The sequence below is a fragment of the Leptonychotes weddellii genome, chromosome 10, assembly GCF_054177405.1.
Source record: "Leptonychotes weddellii isolate Sample4059 chromosome 10, ASM5417740v2, whole genome shotgun sequence".
Taxonomy (NCBI): Eukaryota; Metazoa; Chordata; class Mammalia; order Carnivora; family Phocidae; genus Leptonychotes; species Leptonychotes weddellii.
In genome coordinates, this window is record NC_138378.1 from 23,481,346 (window position 1) to 23,495,115 (window position 13,770).

At 51.3% G+C, this 13,770-nt stretch overlaps 1 long non-coding RNA gene across 1 annotated transcript in view; it reads right to left on the bottom strand.

Moving 5' to 3' along the window:
• Window positions 1-1,219: 1,219 nt before the first annotated feature.
• Window positions 1,220-13,770, bottom strand: part of LOC145723816 (uncharacterized) — a 38,278-nt gene continuing 25,727 nt past the window's right edge. The window contains exons 2-3 of the long non-coding RNA XR_014149126.1: window positions 7,450-7,612; window positions 1,220-1,309 (exon numbers count right to left, since the gene is read on the bottom strand). This is a non-coding gene — a long non-coding RNA (uncharacterized LOC145723816). The remainder of the gene's footprint in view (window positions 1,310-7,449; window positions 7,613-13,770) is intronic.

Below are 13,770 nucleotides of genomic sequence, written 5' to 3' on the forward strand. Positions count from 1 at the left end.
TGTGGTCGGCAGAATTCCAACATGTGCCCCAAGATTTCCAGCTCTCCTCCCCAGCCCCTGCGGTCCAGCAGAATGCCCTGGACTGCAGACACGATGGCGTTTACTCACGTGATCAGGTCATGATATACAGCCCAGGTAAGCTGACCTGTGACTTACAGAACCGTGAGCTAAATGGGTACTGTTTTAAGCCACTAAGTTTATGGTAATTTGTTACATGATAATAGAAATTAATACACACACACCAGGCTGGCTCCACTCTGGCTTTTGTCTGATGGGTCCCTCAGTCGGGAAGGCTCTCCCCACAGATCTCCGTGGGGCTCACTCTTGCCCTTCACCCAGGTCTCTGTTCAAACATCCCCTCCCAGAGAGGCCAGCTGATCACACCATCCAGACGAGCACCACCCCCTCATTTGCTATTCACCCTCCTGCATTATTTTTCTGTATGTCACTTATCACTACCTGACATTTTATAGCTTCCATGTCCTCTGAATAAGTTTTTTTTTAACTTTTTACTTTGAAATAATTTAAAACTTATAGAACAGTTGCAAACGTCGTACAAAGAATTCCTGCATCTCCTTCACCCAGAACCCCCAAATGTTGACTTTTATTTTTTTTTAAGAGAGGGAGAGAGAGGGGTTGCTGGGAAGGGAGATGGAGGATCTTAAGCAGGCTCTACGCCCAGTTCAGAACCCAACGCGGGGCTTGATCCCATGACCCTGAGATCATGACCTGAGCCGAAATCAAGAGTCAGACACTTAACCAACTGAGCCACCCAGGCATCCCCCAAATATTGACATTTAAACATGTTTGCTTTATCATTCTGTCTTTGTATAGAGAGATTTTTTTCTGAACCCTCTGAGAGTAAGTTGATGACCCGATTCCCCCACTGCCCCCAAATACTTTAGTCTGTAGTTCCTACAAACAAGGACATCCTCTTGCATAAGCACAGCAAAATCGTCAAAATCAGGACACTGACGCTGATGCATTACCACCATGGAATCTTCAGATCCCAGTCAAATACTGTCAATTGTCCCAATAATAACATCTTTTACAGTAAGCTAAGGATTCATCCAGAAATACTCACTGTATTTAGTCGTCTTATCTCTTTCATCTCCTTTCTTCCAGAACAGTCCCTCAGTTTCCCCTTCCCTTTCATTATCTTGACACTCACCCAGATTACAGGCCAGTTATTACATAGAAGCTTCCTCAGTTGGAGTTTATCCAGTGGCTCCTCCTGATCAGAGTTAGGCTTCGCATCTTTGGCCGGAACATCGCAGAAGTAACAGGGGCTCCTCTCCGTGCATCTCACCTGGGGGCATATGCTAGTTTGTCGTGCCACTTTGATCCCTTGATTAAGGTACTCTCTGCCCTGTTTCTCACCAGAAAATTACTCTCCTTCTCTTTGTAACGAACATGTTATCTTGTGGGGAGATATTTGAAGACTATGTAAATACTCGGTCCCCAACAAATTTTCATGGAGTAGTTTTCATCTTAGCACCCAGCAATGATTCTGCCAGAGTCAATTCTACCATAATATTTCCATCCTTCCTTCTGCATTTGCTATTAGACATTCTACGGTGAGAAAGAGCTTTCTCTTCCTTCATGCGTGTGTATGTATGGATGTAGATGATATCCGTGTAGATCCATAGGGCCCTATTTTTATTCAGCGGGTTATAATCTGCTATGTCATTATTTATTCTGACGCTCAAATTGTCCCAGACTCGGCCAGTCCTGCCTATGCTCTTCTGACATGTTCCCCGCATTTCTTTTTTTTTTTAAAGATTTTATTTATTTATTTGAGACAGAGAGAATGAGAGAGAGCACATGAGAGGGGGGAGGGTCAGAGGGAGAAGCAGACTCCCTGCCGAGCAGGGAGCCCAATGCGGGACTCGATCCCGGGACTCCAGGATCATGACCTGAGCCGAAGGCAGTCGCTTAACCAACTGAGCCACCCAGGCGCCCTTTCCCTGCATTTCTTGAGCCCTTCTACTCACTTTCTAGCACAAGGAGATGTTTCAGGCTCACTGTCTACTTTCCAGGCCCCAGCTCTCAAATCAGCCTTCTTCCCAAGGAGCCCCGATTCCTGGCAGTGGAGGATGCCGTACTAACACACCAAGATCTGGGTGCTAGGAGCACTCACGGCTACATGGGTGTGAGTGCTCCTGGGCTCTCTTTGTGGATGGAGCTGGGCAATACACGGATTGCATGATGCCCCTCACACACGCGCGAGCACACGCATGCATCTCTGCTGATCTGTCTATACGTGTCCAAAGTCGTGAGTTTACTTTGATCCCTCCAACTCCATTCCAGCACATAGGAGTCACCGCAGCCTTTGCTGTTTCCATGTTTCTGATTCCCTTCTCTGACAGTGAGAAACTGGCCTCTCATTTTCCTCAATATATTACTTATTTGTTCGGCCCCCCGACCCACAGAGCCCCGGCCTCACTTGGCTGCCTTCCCTCCTTGGCCCCACACCCAGCCCTTCACCTCCAACAAATATTGGGAAATGGAAGGAGGAAGGGGGAAAGATGAATTTGTTTTGAACTAGTGATACGTTCACTTGGTACCAAATAAAAACTATGGAAAAGTATACAATGAAAAGTCTCCCTGCCTGCCCTGGCTCTCATTCCAATCTTAGTCCTCCTCTCCACTGGGGACAAGTATTATTGGTGTGTTATATACACAGGCTAATATAGAGCTACTTTTTAGTTCCCCTCTTCCACAAAATAGTCCTCATCTTGTTTGCCTTGCCAATACTTCTCGGAGATCTTTCTGTATTCGTACATAAAAAGCGGTCTCATTCTTTTTGTGGCTGGAGAGTATTCTTTTGCCCTACTCCATTCATTGAATCAGTTCGCCAATAATAGACCTTGGGAGCGCCTCTAAGATTGCAAGACTGCAATAAGTAAACTTGAATGTGTTCATTTCACATGCGTCTAAACACATCCAGAAAATAAATGTTCAGACGTGGGATCATTGATGTGATCTTCTGTGTTTATGTTCAACGCTTTAAGGTCTGTCTCCCCTCTTAGAAGAGGAAAGGGACTCTGTTCCACTCACAGCTGTTTTCCCAGCACCAGGAAGCACTCGAATATGGGAGGCACTCAATAAATATGTGTTCGGTAAATGAACAAGTGACCAATGCCCTCGGATTCTGCCGCTGACTGTCTCTAGAATGTGTGGAGCACCTGCTGTGTCCTCGGTGCCAGGCATCACCGTGCCAGTCCTCCAAACCTCCCTGTGACCAAGGGACTGTTTTGACAGCCCCACTTTACAGATGAGAGTTCTGAGGCCCAGAGAGGGAGTTCGGCTAAGCTGATGTCACACAGCTAGTCAATGGCCAAGCCACAGTCCCCTCCCAGTGGGCCGGACTCTGGAGCCACGAACAACCTCACCTACTGCTCTCAATATGTCCCTTTTCTCTCCCACACATAGCTCAGCCGTCCAGCCCCGCATGGGCCCCTCGGCTTGCCTCACATGCTTCCCTGGACCTATCTACTTCTTCTCAGCCTCATCCCCAGCCAAAGGCGTCTGCTCCCCACCCTCAGCCAACACAGGACAGGACCAAGGAGAGGAGCTGTCATTTCCATACAGCTGTCCCCAGGAGCTGGCCCTGCCTGAGCCCCCCCATTTTCCCTGAAAAGGCTGAATTGTCTTGGCCGTTTGGGGGGCACCTCTCGGCACAGGCCGGGCTGCCTGGGCAGGGCCTGGCTGGGCTATTATCCTACATTATCTCACTCCTCTGCTCCTGAAAAGAGCCAGTGACTGCTCGCCCCCCTCAGCCCTCCCCTGCTCGCTCCTGTCTTTTACACTTAATTACCTCACTCATTACCCCGCAGCCTGCAGAGGCCGGACCACAACTGGGGCGTGAGTAATCCCCGCATCCCACACCCAGCCAGCCGGCCAGCAAGGAGCAAATTGCTCACACAGCCCATCAATAAAGGAACAGGGTCCACTTGGGCCTTCAGAGCAGAAGGACTTTGTGGCTGCTGCCGTGAGGGGCAGGCATGGGCCCCAGCTTCCCAGTTGGCCTTTGCCAGCCCTGCTGAGATGGTCTCCACCTCCCCCACCCCAGACGGGGTGACCTTGAACTTCCCCAGGCCACTGAAGACACAGCTCAGTGCCTCTGACAGATGAGACAGCAGGGCCCACACCCCTTCCTCACCATAGCCAGGAAACTGTCCAAGCATGGCTTCCAGGCTTCCTACGGGACGTGACCCTGCCAGCCAGGCCTCACCACCTCTACCCCTGGCAGTGGATACTCTGTGGGTCCCCTGTATCCTCTTTCTCCCCCAGCTCCTTTGCACATGCTTCCCCTCCTGCTTCCCGAGCACTCTTCCTCAGCAACCAAGGGCCTCCTTAATTCCTACTTGCTTGAAAGGTCACCTCCTCGGGAAAGCCTTCCCTGATTCCTCTGGGCTGGGCTAGGGATCTCAAGGACTTCTCCCATCAAAGCATCAAGCCGTGACATTGTCACTGTCTTTTTGCTTGTGTCTTTGAGGGAATGACTGAGCCTTCTCCATCTTTTTGTCTAGTGCCCAGCCCAGGTCCTGGCACATGACTGGGCCAGTTGTGAGGCACTAAGTAAATGTGAGTGAGTGAGTGAGTGAGTGAGTAAAGGAGTAAGTGAATGAATGCGGTGACGAATGGTGAGCTGCACATGCTGGACGAAGGGGTTGGGCCCTTGGGCCCGGTGGCGTGGCCTCCTCCCTCCAACGCCACAGGATCCTTCTGTCCAGGGCCTCTGAGCGCATCAGGATGGATGAGCCAGGACCTCTCTGGGGCTGAAATGTCCTTCCCTCAGACTCCTTCCCTCAAATCACATTGGAAAACACCAGCTTCTCACCTCTGGCATGAGATGGTCCAGCCTGGGCCCAGAAGTAGCCTGCACAACCTCTTCTCCCTCAACTTAGAGGTTTCTGCTGATTCGCCACCTCCTACATCAGCCCAGGGAGGCTGGTACAGAAGCTGGCTGTGTGTAGGCTTCTCCTGTCCAGAGGACTTCACCTCATCCTCCGGCTTCCCTCCCAGATCCAGGATAAGGGAAGGAACTCGGGAAGGTGGTGGGGAGGGAGTTCCCAAAACCTGAGAGGCCAGAGTTCCTGGAACCCTTTCCTATCTGGTAAATCCTATGGACATTTTCTCAGAATAATGTCTCTAAATTAATAAAATAAGACACATAGTCTTACAAAGGAAACCAATTACATCGAAACAGTTATCAAAATATGAAAAACAAGTTTGCATTACAGTTATGTATGTATTTCTTTATTACATTATAACACAAGATCTAGCAAATAACTATTGTAATTTCCAAGTGATGGTGAGTGTAAATAGTATTTCAAGATATCTGGAACATCTGTAATGTGATAAGAAAATATCTGTGGTTTCTATTAGTGACAAAGTCACTGGTCCTGCTAATACCACTGCATTCATCACTGAAGGAATAGTAAGTTTCAGATAAACGCTAGTGCAGTTAAAGACGTAATACTTTTCCTATCCAAGTTCATGACAGAACTCCTGAATTCTTTCTAGGAGCACCGGTGACAGAGAATGACAAGCATGTCAGGCACATGCTAGCCCTTCCCTTCCTGTATCTTGGCAGACATCCTTAATCAATTTCGGCAGTCTTTCCCAAGCTCAGTTCCAGAACCTACTGCAACACCAGACTCCAGGCAACTGCTACCAACCAAAGTGGGCTCTTGAGCTGTCATCAACTGGTCATTCCTGGGGGGCAGGGGAGGGGCAGCGCTCTTGGGAGCAGGAGATGGAGGAGAAGGGGCAGTGACAGGAGGTCTAGCAACAACACAGGGAGGGGGCATGATGGCAGCCACGTATTGGTTCATATCACGAAGTCTCATGTATTGAGACTTCTCTCTGAGCCACATTGTGCTAAGAGCTGGGAACACAAATGGGAACAACCCCAGACCCCTGCCCTTAGAGTGGACAGTGGAAAGAACTGAGTGTCTGCATATCCCCAAGGGGCCATCCCGGGAGAAGGATGGAGTCTGTGGAATTTCACTCAACCTGAGAAAAATATTACTACTGGAGTTTTCAGATAATGATGGGCTGCTGAATCATCCAGGATCCATGGCAGCAAACATGCTTGAAGAACCTCCTCAGAGGGTCAGAAACCAGGACTAAAGGCTTCAAAACAAGGGGGGAAAAAAAAAAAAAAGCCCCCAGGGCACCTGGGTGGTTCAGTCGGTTAAGCCTCTGCCTTCAGCTCAGGTCATGATCCTGGGGTTCCAGGATGGAGCCCCGCTGAGCGGGGAGTCTGCTTCTCCCTCTCCCACTGCTCCTGCCCCCACCTCATGTTCTCTCTCCCTCACTCTCAATCTCTCTCTCAAATAAATAAATAAAATTAAAAAAAAAAAAAGCCCCAAATCCGGTCGAAGCCCTGGTCCGAGGGAGACTTCCCTGGCACACGGGGGGCGGGGGGGGGGGAGGGGGGGAGGGGAGAGGGAGGGGAGGGGGCCCTGAGGCCACACTGCTGACTCTGACTCTGACGCTGGATGCTAACACTGCGACCTTTGTCCCTGCTGCTGCTTTTGGACACTCAGTGTGGAGGCTGCTACACCAGCCAGAACGGCACGGGGCTGGCCTGGGCCACATGACTGCCCCTGGTGGCAGAGCAAGTGCAGAAGTCCAGCAGGGACCCCACTAGTGCAAGGAGGAGGCTCATAAGGCAAGGGTGTTGGAAGGTGCTGGGCAGCTGAAAGGAAGGTCCCCTGTCCCCTCCAGACAGCAAGGATCAGGTGCTTCTGGGGCCCAGCTCTGCGCTCAGGACTTCCTGTGGATTGTCTTTGTGAATCGGCTCAGCTGTCTGGTAGGCGTGTGCCCTGATTATCAGTGCCCATTTTACAGATGAGAAAGGTGACACTTGGAGAATCGAAGTCATTTACACTTGGCACCACTCTTTGCACCGTCCCACAGAGGTGGGCCAGCTGGATTAGGAGGAAAACGTTCTCCACTTTGAAGCCGACCAAGGCAACTGAGCTCTAGGTCCACCAGCACTGGGATCTCTAGGATTCCAGACTGAACCTGCCACAGCATTGCTAGATTGGGGTCCCTGTGTCCCAAGCAAGCCCCTGCCGCATTCTGGGCTCTACACAAAAGTCATTTCCTCAGAGAGGTCTCCCATGACCAGCTCACCTAAAACAGCCCCCACCCCATTCTACCTTTGCCCCATGTCACTTGTCTTCTCTGTGTTTCGTGGACAGGAAGCTGGTCTATCTGCCCACTTGTTTATTACCTGCTGGCACAGAGGACGTGAGCGGCATGAAAGCAGGTGTGTCCTGTTCACTGCTGTGTCCCCAGCCCTTGGCACAGTGCCTGGCACATAGTAGGTGCTCAGTAAGCCTCTGCCGACTTACTAGCTGTGAGCCCTTGGGCAATTTCTTAACCTCTCTGGGCCCAGTGTCCTCCTTTAGAAAATGGTTATGAACATACCGTGTACCCCCAAAAGCGGTTGTGAGGGTTCCACAAGCTCATGTGCGATCACAGCCAAGCGGACCTTTTAGGCGGGCCCTACTGTGCACCAGGTGAGCAGGATTTCACCGTAGGGCCTCGGCTGCTAGAGCCACAGGAGTCCGAGAGAAGATGCTCCTTGGGCCTGGAAGAGAATGGCCTTGGAATTAACAATGGCTGGCATTACTGAGCACCAACTCGGTGCAAAGTGGCAGCCTAAACACCTCACTTATTTCCCACCTGCTCCGTGAGGTAGGTCCCCTTAGTACCAACATCCCCATTCGACAGCCGAAGAAACTGAGGTACAAAAAAGATAGGTAAGTTGCTCAGGGTAGGTAACTTGCCAGTAAGCAGCAGATGTGGGATTTGACCCCAGGCCATCCAAGCTTTTAACCCCCTTGCTCCCTAGCCCTCCCGCAGCTGGGGTGAGGGAGGTTGGAGAAGTGGGAAGCTGGGAAGGTATGAACTAGGGGCACATGGGTGTGCTGAGTCTTTGGGAGTCTGTCCCCCCACCAAGCCTGGGGGTCAGGCACAGGTCAATATTGAAAGCCCCTGGCCTCTGCGCACCTGGGCCACCTCCTGGCTTTCTCCAAAAGCTGATGGATCCCAGCTGGTGTGTGAGCAGAGGCAGGGAGCGGGAAGGCAGAACTGGGGGTGCTGAGAATGGTCGATTCCTCTGTGCCAGGAGCCCTGGGAGCCTGGAAATGCCAACTCGGCAGATCCAACAGCAGCCTCAGCATCTGCCACGGATGGTTCTGGGCTCGGCTGGTGGGGAAGAGAGGGAGGCAGGCGGGCCACTGTAGGGTGAGGGAGGCAGCCTTGATGTGGCAGGCAGGAGCCTAAAAGTCCCAGAAAGGGAACTTCCCTGTCCCATGCTTCCGTTTTCCCCAACTTTCAAATGGGGGTGGTGTGGGGATCATGCTGATATTCCGAAGGCTATTCAAGTAGAGCTTCCTGTTATGCTCCAGGCCTCATACAACCCTATTTAATAGGTGCTATCATTGGCCTCAGTTTACAGAAGTCAAATAGAGGCACAGAGAGGCAAAGTGACTTGCCCAAAGTACCACAGCTTGAAGAGGCAGAGCCGGAATTAAAACTTGGCTGAGGGTGACCTGGGCGCAAGCTCTGAACCACCTCACTTGCTTGAATGTGGGGCTCGGGTGTGGGGGTCTCTTAGCTGCTCTACCCCCTTTCTAGAGGTTTCAGGGAGCCACTTAAGGTGTGACCTTGTCAGGGACAGAGGTTAGCGTATTCAGGAACATCTCCAACTTTAAGGAAAGACACTTTAATGAGGGAATTGCAAGGCCTGTGATAGTCAGGACAGGGACTCGATTATCCCCAAAGGCAAAAGGAAATCTTGAGGGCTGACAAATCAACCCAAACTCAGGCTGAAGAGGACTAAGGTGAGCGGGGGTCACCAGGAGGCTTTTCACTCAATAGTTTATTCATTCATTCAAGAGATATATTCATTGAGCACTTTTATTTGCCCCGCACTCTGTAGGCGAGAGGGTGTAGCAGTAAATGGAGCAGATCCGGGCTCCCATTTGAGAAGCACTGGGCCTTGGCAGGGGGACAATCCCTTCGGAAGGGCCTCCCCTACCTACCCCAGCATTGGCACCTTTGGCCCTCTTAGGGAGAAGGACTCTATGGTTTAAAATCAGGGCTTTGCAGCCAGGTCAGCCTGGTTTGAATCCTGACACCTAGCTGGGTCTCCTTGGGCAAGCATCTTGCCTCTCTGAGCCTTCTGTAAAAGGGGGATATCACTAGGGCTCCACCTGGCATGTTGTGGTGATGATTAAATGAGGTAATCCACACAAAGGGTTGGATTTGGCTCCCGGCACAAAATAAGTGCTCAATAAATGTCAGCTAGCATTATTATCATCTGGGACTCCGAAACATGCTCCTTCCCACCACATATCATGTCTGTCCTGGGCTAGATCCTAGGGTTAAGCGGAAGGGTGGGGGGAGTGATAGCAGAAAGGGCAACTAGCCAGGAGGGAGGTAAGAGTGCTCTAGGCAGCAGGAACAGGCCTGTAAAGGCCTTGAGGTGGGAGGCTTTGAGGGAAGAGGGTAGAAGCTTCAGGAAGGTCTGTGACCTGGCCACACGCCTGACCCCTCCAGTAGGCCCCTTCTTGGAGTTTGCTGAGGCTGTGAGCTCCCGAGGCAATGAGGAATGAAAGTGGAAGGCTGCCGGGGCCTTTGCAGTGGGAGGGGAGGCAGTGGGGCGACTGGGTCAGAGCCCCGCCTCTGGAGCCCACCGCACTGGCTGCGGAACGTCCCGCAAGTTCCTTAAACCCTCCGGGCTCCATTTCCTCCTCTGTAAAATGGGGCTAACAATCTTGCCTGCCTGAAAAGGCAAGTGTGAGGATTCACTAAGGTAATATTTGGAAAGTATACAGATCAGTAGCTGGCACAGGGCCCAGAGCTGTGTTTATTAAATGAATAAAGTAAAGAAAAACATGCGCAGTTGTGGTAAGATGCCTGCCACTCGGCCCTCCTCCGGACTGCAGTCACCGAGAGCAGGGAACCAGGGCCTGGCCATTCTGCCCGGCACGGGGCTCCTCTGCAGAAAATCTTTGCACTGGAACTCCCTGCTGGCTGGCCAGACCGCCCTGGACCCCCACGCCACTGCCTGAGGCTCCGGCTCGGGCATCTTCCTTTCTCCCATCTGTCCCTGCACAGGGGCCACACCTGCACCCTGGCTGAAGGTACCCTTCTTTTCTCCACGGGTCTTATCTCCCATAAAATTTTGTCCTTCCACCTCCACGTTCACACCTGCTTCCCAGAGATCCAAAGTGGCCCAAGAGAAAACCCCACACCTATCAAATTCCAGAGGACCCACTGTGTGCCCTTAGGCAAGACCGCCTCTGTGAGTCTTGGTGTACAGAGCTTCACCCTTCTCCCACCTTCTCCCCTTTGGCCCGGAGGAGGAGGGCCTGGATCAAACACCCTGGAGAAGCAGGGCAGCATAAGTGTAGCTTACCAGAAAAAGAGCCCCATCAGCATGGAGTGGATGCATTTGTGGCCACTCTCCTCCTTGGAATTCATACAGAATTCCATTATCGGCTCTGGACAGCAGCTCAGGGACCATCTTATCTCATGCCCATTTGACAGACGAGAAAGCTGGAGCCCAGAAGGGGGAGCAGAGGGAGCAGAGCCGGGGCTAGAGTTGGGCTGCTGATTCTCAGAGCACTGCTCCTTCCTAATCACAGGCAGTGAACACTGCAAATACGATGCCTCGTTCCCTCTACAGATGTGCAGAGTGAGGCGCAGGTGCGGGGCAATTCTGCCAGCCCCCTGGACCAACACGGCCCTGAGATCCACACCCACACACCAGTAGCTACCCTCCTTCCTGACAGGCAGAGCAAGGCTGAAATGTGGAGGATACCAGCGCAGACTAAGGAGGGCAAGAGGGCCGAGCCTGCAGTCCCCACTAGGGAGACCTGTTAATTCAAGCCTAGGGCTCCTGGGGAGGCAGGCAGTGGGCCACGTGGATCTGGGACCCTCCCCAGCTCCTCCACACGGTGACCTTGTGGTCTTGAACCAGTCATTTCAGCCCTATTTGTAGAATGGGGCATAACAGAGTCGTCTCCCATGAGGCCGTGGTGAGGCGTAGATGAGTGAAGATATGTAAATTAAAATAGACAACAATTATCAAGTCAAGTTACTGTGTAACGGCTCTGTAACAGGCACTGCTCGGAAACACTTTACGGGTACTTTATCATTTAATCATCACCCTTGTGAGACAGGCCCTGCTAATGCCCCCATTTTACAGATGAGGAAACAGAGGCACCGAGGACCACACCACTGGCAAGTGGCAGAACATGGATTTGAACTGGAAACAGGCTGACTCTGAATCCCTCTAGCTAGAGCCCCTGGCGAGGCCAGCTTCTGTGCAGGGTGAGTGTTTAGAACGGTGCCAGGCACGCAGAGCTGCTCGGCAATGCTGCTGTTGATAGAACAATAATTATTATTGTCGCTGGGGACACTTGCCACCAGCAGTGCTATCTTCCCAAAAGTCAGAAGAATGACTGTCCTGATGTGTTTTACGAAACGTATCAGTTCTTCTCTTTAGAAGGAAGGGAGTAGTTAGCAAGTGCTCAAGATAAATGCTTGTTGAACCGAAACATTTTATGGTCATTTTAGAAAACATGAAAAGAAGGTGGGAGAAAACCCATAGGCCTCCCGTCCTCCTTTCACTTTTCTAGGCATGTTTATTTTAATTTTGGTTCCTAGTTGCAAATGTGCTATGAGAGAATTCTGGATTCTACATCCTTCCCTTAACATAATTCCGTGAGCCCTTCCCTTGTATGATGATTTTTAATGACTATAGAATAGTCCATCAAACAGGTGTCTTCTTCATAGCCCCCTCTCCATTTTCTCCAGGTTGGGGTTTTTATTCCAGTCTCTGCTGCTACAGCAAACATCCCCGAGATTAAAGTTCTTTACTTTTTTGATGTGATTTGGAGAAATTAGTTTCTCAAAGTGGACTTCCTGGAACCAGGAAGCCAGTGTTAGGGGAGGTTTAGGGGACAGAAGGCCCTTCTCAGTGTCCCAGCCATTGTGTATTTCATCCATGCTTCAGGCCTCCCCACCCTGTAGGTATTCTTGAACCTCACTTTCTGGGCCGAAGGTTTCTTCTTATCTGCTAAAGTTGTCCATGCCACCTTCCAGCCGAAGGACAGAGACCTGGTATCTTGCGCTCAGTCTGACACTGGTGGTCTACAGGACCTTGGATGTGTCACTTCTGGGGGGGATTACCTCTCCATCCTGCCCAGTGAGAAGCCCTGATGACAGAGAGCCCAATCCCAGCTCTGTCCCTAGGACACCGTGAACCTTCAGTGTCTTGGGAAGCCCCCTGGGCTCAGTGTCACTGTCTCTTTGTAGGAGATGGGAATGGTAAAACTGTCAGGCCGGCAGAGGGGAGCTCATGGGCACCCAGGTGTCTTTATGATTTTATTTATTTATTTGAAAGAGAGAGAGAGCACAAGCATGGGGAGGGGCAGAGGGAGAGGGAAAAGCAGGCTCCCCACTGAGCAGGAAGCCCCATGTGGGGCTCCAACCCAGGACCCTGGGATCATGACCTGAGCCGAAGGCAGACGCTTACCGACTGAGCCACCCAGGCGCCCCTCACCCAGGTGTCTTATCTACCCCACTGGACTAAGCACCTCTAGAAGTCTGAGCTCAGATGTCACCTCTTCCAGGAGACCCTTGCTAGCCACCCTGGCTAGGCATCGTCATTCTCCATCCCCTCACCCAGTTTTATGCTCCTCACAGCACTGAGCAACTATTTGAAAGGATATTGTTGATATCAGCGTTTCCTTTTTCAGTGTCCAGCCACGGTCCCTTGAATGTCACCTCCAAGAGAGCAGGGATGAGGACTGTGTCATCACTTATTCCACAGAACCCCACAAATACGTGGGGTACTCCAGGCACACTGTACATATAGAAGCCACATGTATTGAGCACCTACTATATGCTGGGCACCATTCCAAGCCTTTTATATATAGCAACTCTGGTAATGCTGCCAAGCCCCTGAGCTGATAGCAGTTATTATTCCCATTTTATAAAGGGGGAAAGTGAGGCACAGAGCAGTTGAATAACTTGCCATGGTTCCACTGCTAGTAAGGAGGGGAGCAGGGATGTCCCACTGCACATCGTAAGAGTATGCTGAGCCAAACATGGGACAGAGTCTCTGTCCCCATGAAGCTCAGGGGCTAAAGCGCAAGTTGGGCTAGTCCACAATATAGGAAGTCAGGATACTTCCTAGAGGAAGCGATCCCTCAGCTAAGCCCTGAGGACAAATAGGGGTGTGCTAGGATGAAGTGGAGGGAAGAACAATCTGAGGAGAGGAAACACTGTGGAGGCCAAGAGATAAGCCAGTGAGCACCAAGCCTGAAGAAGTAGAAGCGGCTTGTGTGCCTGGAGTAGGGGATACAGGGGTGTGCCATGAGTCAAGGGGCATGATCATCTCAACCCTCAGTGACTAAGGTTAAAAAAAAAAAAGTCCCAGGGAGCAAAATGTGAGGCAATATAGCTGGGAAGATGGGCAATGCCCACCCCAAGCCCCAAGATCCTGCAGGGCCTTGGCAAGTTCAAGGGCCCAAATTTTATTCCAAGATTCTACATCATACCTCAAAGACTGTGTGCGCCCCTCACTCAGTGGTGGCCAAAGCCCACACAAGGGTTTCTGGAAATTTCTGCTGACTCACAGTGGGACCTCAGGCTCCTCCATACCCTCTCTGGGTCTTAGTATCCCAACTGGTATTGAATGACCCAGTCCCAAAACACAACCCCACTCCA